We start from the raw sequence: 11,251 nt of genomic DNA, 5'->3' as shown, positions 1-11,251 counted from the left end.
ATAGAGATAGATAGATATAGATATAAAGATAGATAGAGACAGAGAGAGCGGTAGATAGAGAGAGATAGATACAGAGATCGATAAATAGATAGAGAGATAGATATAGATAATAGATAGAGATAGATAGATAAAGATAGATAATAAATATAGAGATAACAGATAGATATAGAGATAGAGTAAGATAGACAGATATAGAGATAGGTAGATATAGATAATAGAGATAGCTAGATAGATAGACATAATAGATAGATATAGATAGATATAGAGATAGATAGAAAGATAGATGTAGAGATAGAAAGATAGATATAGAGATAGAGCGATAGATAGATAGAGATAGATATATATAATAGATAGAGATAAATAGATAGATAAAGATAGATAGATATAGAGATAGAAAGATAGATATACAGAGAGATAGAGATAGAGATAAATAGATAGATAGATATAGAGAGAGATATAGAGAGAAATAGATATAGAGATAATAGATATATATAGAGATAGATAGATATAGATATAGAGAGAGATAGATACAGAGAAAAGATATAGAGATAAATAGATAGAGAAAGATAGATAGATATATAGATATAGAGCTAGAAAGATAGATAGATATACAGAGAGATAGATATAGAGATAGATAGAGATATATAGATAGATAGCTATAGAGATAGATATAGAGAGAAATAGATATAGATATAGAGATAGAGATAGATATATAGATATAGATATAAAGATAGATATAGAGATAGATATAGATATAGAGATAGAGCGATAGATAGCGAGATATATAGATATAGAGATAGATAGATACAGAGAAAAGATATAGATATAGATAACGGATAGATAAATCGATAGATAGGTATAGAGATAGATAGATATAGATATTAGATAGAGATATATATAGATAAAGATAGATAGATATAGATGGTAGCTAGATAGATAATAAATATAGAGATAATAGATATAGAGATAGATAAAGATAGATAGACATAATAGATAGATAGAGATACTGTATATATAGAAAGATATAGATAGATAGATATAGAGATAGATGTAGAGATAGAAAGATAGATATAAAGATAGAGCGATAGATAGAGATAGATATAGAAATAGATAGATATAGATAATAGATAGAGATAGATATAGAGATAGATATAGATAATAGATAGAGATAGAAAGATAGATATGAGAGATAGAGAGAGAGATATATAGAGATATATAGAGACAGATAGAGAGAGCGAGAGAGATATAAAAAAGAAACAAAACACAATACTCACCTCTCCTCCTCGCTCCCACGCTGATCCCGGCTTCAGTGTCAGGAGCTGCCCCCTCTGCCAGACACACAGCGGGTGCGCGATGTAGTGACGTCATCGCGCACTGGCTGTGAGCCAGGAGCAGAGAGGACTGAGGGCGGCGCCGGCCCTGATTTACAGCTGTAGTCTGCAGAGCAGCTTACTGGGCTGGGGGCGGGGCCTCTGGGGGTGTGGAGACCTGAAATGATATTCACTGCTTCGCAGTGAATATTCATTTCTCTTTAGCAGCGGGGACAGGGGCTCCTGCCTCCTGACACCCGCTGCTGCTCCGCTGGCAGGGGCCCCCATAGCAGCTGCATGGTGTGCGACCCACCACTGGCTGGGGGCCCCTGGAGCAGCGGGGGCCCTAGGCAACTGCTGGCCCTGTATGCCAGCAGGTGCCAGGGCCCACCAGATGCCAGGGCCCACCGGAGAATCCACCGGTTCTCCGGTGGGCCAGTCAGACGCTGGACTCATTGCTGGCCACCTTAGAAGTCTCCAGTGCTTTCTCTCAAACCATTTTCTAGTGCTTTTTGAAGTGTGTTTTGGGTTATTGTCCTGCTGGAAGACCCATGACCTCTGAGGTAGACCCAGCTTTCTCACACTGGGCCCTAAATTATGCTGCAAAATTTGTTGGTAGTCTTCTGACTTCATAATGCCATGCACACGGTCAAGCAGTCCAGTGCCAGAGGCAGCAAAGCAACCCCAAAACATCAGGGAACCTCCACCATGTTTGACTGTAGGGACCGTGTACTTTTCTTTGAATACCTCTTTTTTCTCCTGTAAACTCTATGTTGATGCTTTTGCCCTAAAAGCTCTACTTTTGTCTCATCTGACCAGAGAACATTCTTCCAAAATGATTTAGGCTTTTTCAGGTAAGTTTTGACAAACTCCAGCCTGGCTTTTTTGTCTCGGGGTAAGAAGTGGAGTCTTCCTGGGTCTGCTACCATACAGTCCCTTTTCATTCAGACACCGACGGATAGTACGGGTTGACACCGTTGTACCCTCGGACTGCAGGGCTGCTTGAACTTGTTTGGATGTTAGTGGAGGTTCTTTAGCCAACATCCGCACAATCTTGCGTTGAAATCTCTTGTCTTTTTCTTTTCCGGCCACATCTAGGGAGGTTAGCCACATTGCCATGGGCTTTAAACTTCTTGATGACACTGTGCACGGTAGACACAGGAACATTCAGGTCTTTGGAGATGGACTTGTAGCCTTGAGATTGCTCATGCTTCCTCACAATTTGGTTTCTCAAGTCCTCAGACAGTTCTTTGGTCTTCTTTCTTTTCTCCATGCTCAATGTGGTACACACAAGGACACAGGACAGAGGTTGAGTCAACTTTAATCCATGTCAACTGGCTGCAAGTGTGATTTAGTTATTGCCAACACCTGTTAGGTGCCACAGGTAAGTTATAGGTGCTGTTAATTACACAAATTAGAGAAGCATCACATGATTTTTCGAACAGTGCCAATACTTTTGTCCACCCTCTTTTTTATGTTTGGTGTGGAATTATATCCAATTTGGCTTTAGGACAATTCTTTTTGTGTTTTTTCATTTAAGACAAATTAAATGAAGATAATAATACCAAAGAATTTGTGTTTGCAATCATTTTCAGGAAGAAACTGAGTATTATCTGACAGAATTGCAGGGGTGTCAATACTTTTGGCCATGACTGTATGTGAACCCAGCCTTGAGGTATAATCTTAGGTTGAGGTCATATTATGGTTTTTGCGGATATAGTTAGGCAGGGACTAGTCTGAATATGTTGTTGCATGATCCATAGGGTGTGTGCCCTGAATTTGGAAAAATTTAAAGACAACATTTTGCTAAATCCGCTCCTTCATTTGGCTTAAAAAAACGAATGTGTGAATCAGGTCTTGTTGTGACAGTCCTCGCCAGAATGTTCTTTGAGAACATTGTAGATCTTTACAACCTTTTTTTTTAAAAAAAAAAAAAAAAAGGAGTCAGCACTGAAAGTTCAAAGGTTGGCCATTTTCTCTGTAGATATTGTTAGGAATCTGGGTTCTATGCTGCCTATGCGGGAATCCAGGTTCTCACATTTTGTCTCCAGAGGCTGTCCTTTTTTCCAACTTCTGAGCATGCCCACGGGACGAGCTCCAATTGGAGTTCAGGAGTCAGGTGCTCAGGTCCTGCTCCTGATTCCATTGGCTTAGCTCAGGGCTCTGGAGATTTCTGGCAGGTCCCGTATGCTATAAAAAGTGCGCATGGCCGCTATGCCATGCGCTAGTATTTTCATACTGCTGCTGTATGTATGGTGACGGATGCTTGGACTGGTGACTGACTTATTAAGAAACCCCTTCCCTCTGATAATACGATTGTGTGAGTGATTGGGCAGCCGCCAGTAGCAGCGCGCTCCAGCTATTTCTGTCTCAGCAGCTAGCGTCCTGCATCGCGCCAGCAATATCGCGGTGTCTCTGCTGAGGCTCCGTTCACACCGCGCTGCGATTGCAGTTCCTCGAGCATTCGCAGTTGCGACGTCTCGCACCTCTTTTCACGGTAGGTCTTGTCGGAGTAGTTCTGACATTTAAGGCTGCTCCAGTGACCCTTTATTACCGTGTCGCTGTTGTTCTGTGGCTTAAACACACACAGCGTTTTTGTGTACTTTAAGGTTGCGGCTCTGTGTCCTTAACAGAGCTTGCTTCAGTGCACTCCGGGTGCAGTTAACCCCGTGCACTTTAATGCCATAGTGCTCTGCCTCTCTAGCAGCGGTCATATCACCTGCCGCACGGTGGACCCCGAGTGGCGAAGGCACTTTAATTATTTTTTTTTTTTTAGTGCCTTCCGCCACTCCTAACAGATATATACAGAATATTTCGAAATAATCCTGGAAAACTGACACTTGTTAGATGAGATGCATGAAAAAAGGAACTTACTTACTGGAAATGCATTAATTAGAACTACTTCATTTACAGCATTGTATGTGGAATTTGGATCCGTGAACGCTACCAAGAGGAGGCATATGCAGTGAGCTGGATGATCTGTTGTGAAGGATGGGTTAGGTGCCGCCCTCACGTGTAGGGGACATGTGTCTATTGAAAAGGGAGCAAAGGTTTCTCCATTCCTTATAGGTATGGTGCTTGTGATGACTGTTTAACCTCTTAAGAAACTTAGTGACCTGCTCCTCGCCCTTGAGGCCAGGAATCCATCTTGGGTATGTACATCTGATCTGATCAGCATAGAGGGTGGCCCTCAATTTAGGAAGCCCCGCTAGTGTTCTTAATGAAAATTGCCCTAAGTATATGTAAGAAGATGTACATACTGCCCACGTTCCCCCTTGAAGAAAATGTGAATTCTTATATTGAGTAATGTGAACTGTGATGTACAATGCTTGACAGTAGGGAGAGCTATGGTTAGTGGTTGGGACTAGCCCAGAGATGGGGTATAAACTGAAGGGACAGAGGTTATTTCCTATCAGAATGGGTGAAAGGGCTCAGCGCGCATAGTAAACAGACCTAAGGTCTAAGGAAAGCAGTGCAGCATGACGTGGTTGTCCATAACAAGAGGGAAGAAACAAAGGAAGAGGCAAACAGTCAAAAAGTCCCATAAAATTAGTACTTTATTAATAATTTATATAATAAACAGACATTAGGTACAAGGAAAAAGGGAGAGAAAATGGACAGGCGTGTACAATGGCAAGAATAGGCCGAATATGCCGTCTACATAGTCCAGGATGTAGACCCTATATAATGATATAGTATAATCAATATAGGGAGTCCAAAAACACATGTCAGTCACCGCACAATTTATATGAAGCCAATGCGTATTATCATAAGCGGGGACCAACGGGACTCCCTAGTAGGTGAGTAATCAAAGAACAAGTGTTCATAACGAATCCAGCATTTAAAGGGTCTGTAACATTACCTGAAGAGAGTGGAGGCAAGCACACAACGGCCTGACCCTGACGCGCGTTTCGGAGCGTACCGCTCCTTCCTCAGGGAGCGTGGCTAACAGCGCTACTAGGAAGCATTTATATCGCGCCAGCCAGAAAGCTATTGGGCGCACAATCTGCCCGTCATACCCGAGGGAGGCGGTACCTCCCCCAAGACTAGCCGGAAACATACGGGCCCCACGTGATCCGACACATCTGAAGGAGAAAACAACCATCGGGCCGGCTGGGCAGCGCTCTTGCGCATGACAGGAAGTACACTATCCACCATCTTGGAATGGGGCAAATTTAAGGGAAACATACACATATTCAAAAGAAAGGATCATGGTATTGTATTATATCTGGTCAAGTGCGCCTCATATCCAGAGATATACATAATACTACCCACAATACCTTCATAAAAATAGAACATATAAACGAAAAAAAATCACATCCAACCAAATGGACCCAAATGACATATAGATCAGCATGTTAAAATCAATAATGATAACATTAAGAATGGATAGTTATATCCAAAAGGATGGAACCCAAAACCGACATCAGTATACAGACATCAATAATGAAAACATTATAAATGAAAATTATCATGCAAAGAATCACTATATCAGAATTGGTGAACACCGTATTCAATAATCATGTGCCCATGCATACCATCCACACATAAATGGCATCATATGCACATAACTCAACATGCATAAATGCACCCACGTAAAATGCATAGGGGAGAATGAAGCATGATCAATGAAATAGGTATAGGATCACAATCACCCTATGCAAACATATATACAGCCAGAGATAAATATACCAAAACATACATAAAGGTACATATTCTCCGCAGCACAAATGCATGCAGTATGCATGACCATACATGATCATGCACAAATACATACATATGCGCATTTACATAATACACTAATGTCCTGGCCATATAATAAACACTAGTGGGTGCAAAAGTCTATTGCGACAAAATATATTTGTCGAACAACAAAAGGGCAAATTTGGCAAAACCAGCGTGAATCCAAACATATCTGAAGTCCTGGCCTTGTAGAGATGGACGCTAGTGGATACAAAAGCCATGAGGCTAGCTTCATTAATTCTTCTTCCAGCAGTTTCAAGAACATGTTCATATTACAGTATCCAATGGTTCACAGATCATACGCAAATACTACAAAAATAAAAGGTTAAAAATGAATATAAAATATATAAATAGCATAATAAGCCATAGTGATATCGCCAGTGTTCAGCAGGTGGGGACTACAAAAATGGGGCATATGATATATTCTCATTTAACCTGTCTGGAAACATTGTACCCAGCACCCATATCCACCTAGTTTCAAGTTGAGCCAGGCGGCCAGAAAGTTTACCACCTCTTATGTTTATATTGAGGGCATCAATGCCCCGAACTCTAAGTAGTGCAGCATTACATTGATGGAATTCCTTAAAATGTCTGGGCAGAGTTTTAAGGAGATAATCATCCGTGCAGGTAGATGCGGCCTGTATTCCTAGAACATGTTCCCTTGTGCGATCTTTCAACTGTCTCGTGGTCATACCCACGTAAATTAGACCACAGGGACATGTAGCGTGGTATATCATGTACCGAGTGGTACAGGATATCCGGTGCTTGATTTCAAATGCTTTAGTACCATCCTGGTTCGTAAACGAGGTACAGCGCTCAATGTTAGGACAGGCCACACATCTGCCGCGCGGTGCACATCCATGCCTGGCCGGAATGCCATCCAAAAAAGTTGGTACAGGACGGTTAACATAAAGACTGGCCACCAGCTGATCTCGTAAATTTCTGGCCCGCCTGAACGTGATGGAAGGGTAATCCGGGAGGAGTTTACTTAGAATTGGATCAACCTTGAGAATAGGCCAAGCCTTCCTCATTGCCCTGCGCATCATCTCATGTAACGGATGGAAAGAGGTAATAAACCTCACAGTATTTTCCTTTTTAGATTTATTCAATGTGGAATTCCTGTAGAGAAGGTCATTGCGGGCTGAATATTTAGCATGTTGGTAAGCTTTTTTGATACAGCACTTGCTGTAACCCCGTGCCAAAAAGCGTGCTTGTAGTTCTTTAGCTCTAATATGAAAGTCGGTATCTGTGGAACAAATTCGGTGTAACCGCAGAGACTGACCCACAGGAATAGCCTTAATGAGGTGATGCGGATGGCAAGAGGAGGCATGGAGTAGGGTATTGGTGGCTGTTTCCTTGCGGTAAATATCTGTCTGAATTACCCCATCAATATCTTTCTTGATGGTGACATCAAGAAAGTTGATCTTCAACGGATCCCATGCCAGGGTAAGTTTGATGTTGAGGTCATTGGTGTTCAAGGTAGACACAAATTGCAGAAGGTCGGTGGGACTCCGGTCTTTGGAGATGGACTTGTAGCCTTGAGATTGCTCATGCTTCCTCACAATTTGGTTTCTCAAGTCCTCAGACAGTTCTTTGGTCTTCTTTCTCCATGCTCAATGTGGTACACACAAGGACACAGGACAGAGGTTGAGTCAACTTTAATCCATGTCAATTGGCTGCAATTGTGATTTAGTTATTGCCAACACCTGTTAGGTGCCACAGGTAAGTTAGCGGTGCTGTTAATTACACAAATTAGAGAAGCATCACATGATTTTTCAAACAGTGCCAATACTTTTGTCCACCCTCTTTTTTATGTTTGGTGTGGAATTATATCCAATTTGGCTTTAGGACAATTCTTTTTGTGTTTTTTCATTTAAGACAAATTAAATGAAGATAATAATACCAAAGAATTTGTGTTTGCAATCTTTTTCAGGAAGAAACTGAGTATTATCTGACAGAATTGCAGGGGTGTCAATACTTTTGGCCACAACTGTATAGATGCGGGGTTGCGTTATAAAGGCCTATAGTTGGCCATACATGCGAAATAACTATTTCTCCCCGACTCCACCATAAACATCTGCACTTGGCTGGGGATGCATTTTTATTTTAAAGGCAAATAAGCAGCCACCAGAGCTCTCTGGGAACAGGTTATCTCCTGCGGTACAAGGATTGGGCATGTGAGAACAGATTTCAGTCTCAGGACACAATGTCACAGTACAGAGAGACTTGACAGCTGAATCTAGCGCCCATCATTATCACTGTGCAGATGCTGTATGCCTTGGTCTGGATTGTGTTGGTGTGTATATATGGTGCGCCTTATGCAACTGCCTGTAATAACAACCCAGAGCCACCAGGCGAAGCATAAATGTCTGACTTACATATTCTTGCGTGCACCCCTCGAAAGCTAAACCTTGATGTAGGTCAATTCTTTTGCATGGCCTACATTTATCTGGCGTTCTAAAACAGGTCTGCATGTACAGCCACAGCACATGTGCCCTGCGTGCAATTAACATATAGAGGGCAGTGATAAAGCAATGATAGGGAAGTTATGTGGGCCCCAATGCAGCATCGTCAAAGATCTCCGAACTATTACTACACTTTAAAGGGGATATCTGGTTTGTATGGGGCTCAGGACTTACTGGCAGGTAGTTGCTAACCTGCTTCCTTTCACCTAACGTGAACAGAGCAGCTCTTTCTCCTTCAGAGTTCTCTGTTGACGGGGCGTCACTGCTGACGTCATGTTGATGGATAGCTGGCTCTCCGCAGTTAGGCAGCGGGGAACGGAATGTCAATCAGCTTAACATCTGCAGGGACACCCCAGCAACAGAGCTGAACAGAGAAGAAGGAGCTGCTATTTCAATCTGATGTCACCCAAAGCAGGAAAATCGCTGGCAGAAGTGATCCGTGCCTGCTCTGAACCGGCGTAGATTGTTGCCGGACAGAACAGGCAGGTTGTTGGAAAACAACTTAGCCCCACAGAGAAAAATAAGCAAAGTTCCGGATAACCGCTTTAACCCCTTAACGACCAGGGGTATTTTTGGTTTTGCATTTTCAATTTTCGCTCCCCATAACTTTTTTATTTTTCCGTCAATATGGCCATGTGAGGGCTTATTTTTTGTGGGACGAGTTGTATTTTTGAACGACACCATTGGTTTTACCATGTCGTGTACTACAAAACGGGAAAAAAATTCCAAGTGCGGTGAAATTGCAAAAAAAAAAGTGCAATCCCACACTGTTATTTTGCTTGGCTTTTTTGCTAGATTCACTAAATGCTAAAAGTGACCTGCCATTATGATTCTCCAGGTCATTACGAGTTCATAGACACCAAACATGTCTAGGTTCTTTTTTATCTAAGGGGTGAAAAAAATTTCCAAAGTTTGTTAAAAAAAAAAATAAAATTGCACCATTTTCTGAGACCCGTAGCGTCTCCATTTTTCGTGATCTGGGGTTTGGTTGAGGGCTTATTTTTTGCGCACAGAGCTGTTGTTTTTAATGATACCATTTATGTGCAGATCCGATCTTTTGATCGCCCATTATTGCATTTTTTTCTCGCCACGCCGTTTAGCGATCAGGTTAATCCTTTTGTTATTGATAGATCTGGTGATTCTGAACGCGGCGATACCTAATATATGTATGTGGGATTTTTTTATTGTTTTATGTTGAATGGGGTGAAAGGGGGGTGATTTAAAAAATATGAAAAAAATATAAACGTTTAAAACTTTTTTTTAAAATTTTGGCACGCTTCAATAGCATCCATGGGAGCCTAGAAGCATCCCATACTTGATTGGCTCTGCTACATATAGGCGATGAGCAGATCGCCTATATGTAGCTAAATTACTGCATTGCTGTGAGCGCTGTCCACCGGGTGGCGCTTATAGCAATGCGGCATCAACAACCATAGAGGTCTCCAGGAGACCTCTGGTTGCTATGCAAACGCATCACTGCCCCCGATCACATGACGGGGGTCAGTGATGCGCGCATTTCCGGCCGCGCGTCAGGAAGCGCCAGTTAAATGCCGCTGTCAGCGTTTGACAGCGGCATTTAACTAGTTAATAGGTGCAGGTGCATCGCGATTCCATCTGCGCCTATTGCGGGCACATGTCAGCTGTTCAAAACAGACTATATTCGTCATTGGACGTTAAAGGGTTTATAATTTTGGTCTTTCATATGGGCTCAAGTACACGTCAAACTCTGGCCCACGGGACAAATCAGGATGCCAAAACAGTTGATCATGATGGAAGCAGGAGTCGTTTGCTTATGCTCTCTCTGCCATCATTCTTCCTCTGCGTTTGACATGTCAGTGCAGTGTGGTCGATTGCGTCACCACAACGCGCTTGCTGTGTTGGACAGTGCAGAGGTTCAGTGCGCTCACTGCTGGGACTTTAGCAGTGGGGGAATGGAAAGAGGTATTTATTCTTATTAATGTAGGGCCATTATACTGTATGGAGTGTGGTATTTGCAGGTACGTAGGATGCAGTGACGAGTCGCGAGACAATTTGGTGCTTTCTAGAATAAAGACCCCGTCACACATAGCGATCTCGCTAGCGAGATCGCTGCTGAGTCACAAGTTTTGTGACACAACAGCGATCTCACCAGTGAGATCGCTGTGTGTGACAGCGATCAGCGACCGGCCCCCCTGCCGGTATCGCTGATCGCTCTTGGAAACCTCTGGACATTTCTTCCTTCGCTGGTCTCCCGCTGGCCAGCACGCATCGCTGCGTGTGACAGGCGGGAGACCAGCGATCAGCTGGTAACTAATGTACACATCGGGTATCCAAGGGATGTGCGTCTCTAAACCGATATGTACGTTAGTTACCAGCGCGCTGATGCAGGGAGCCGGTAACTAACGTACACATCAGGTATCTAAGAGACACACGTCCCTTGGATACCCGATGTGTACGTTAGTTACCAGCTCCCTGCATCAGGGCGCTGGTAACTAACGTACACAGCGACGCCACGCGCTCGGCGTCGCTGTGCTGATCGCTGGTGAAGCTGCCTGTTTGACAGCTCACCAGCGATCATGTAGCGACTCACCAGCGATCCTGACACATTGATATCGTTCTCGGGATCGCTGGTGAGTCGCTATGTGTGACTCCAGCTTAACATTTATAAGGCTAGAGGGAACTTTCCTCAGTCACGTCCTGATCAACAAAAGGGGCAACAAGGGTTGCCCTCGCAGGGGCTCTATACAAGCAAAC

This window comes from Dendrobates tinctorius, unplaced genomic scaffold (genome assembly GCF_039654945.1).
Source record: "Dendrobates tinctorius isolate UK_male_01 unplaced genomic scaffold, ASM3965494v1 ptg000159l, whole genome shotgun sequence".
NCBI classification, from domain to species: domain Eukaryota; kingdom Metazoa; phylum Chordata; class Amphibia; order Anura; family Dendrobatidae; genus Dendrobates; species Dendrobates tinctorius.
Note: the sequence above shows the minus strand (reverse complement) of the source record.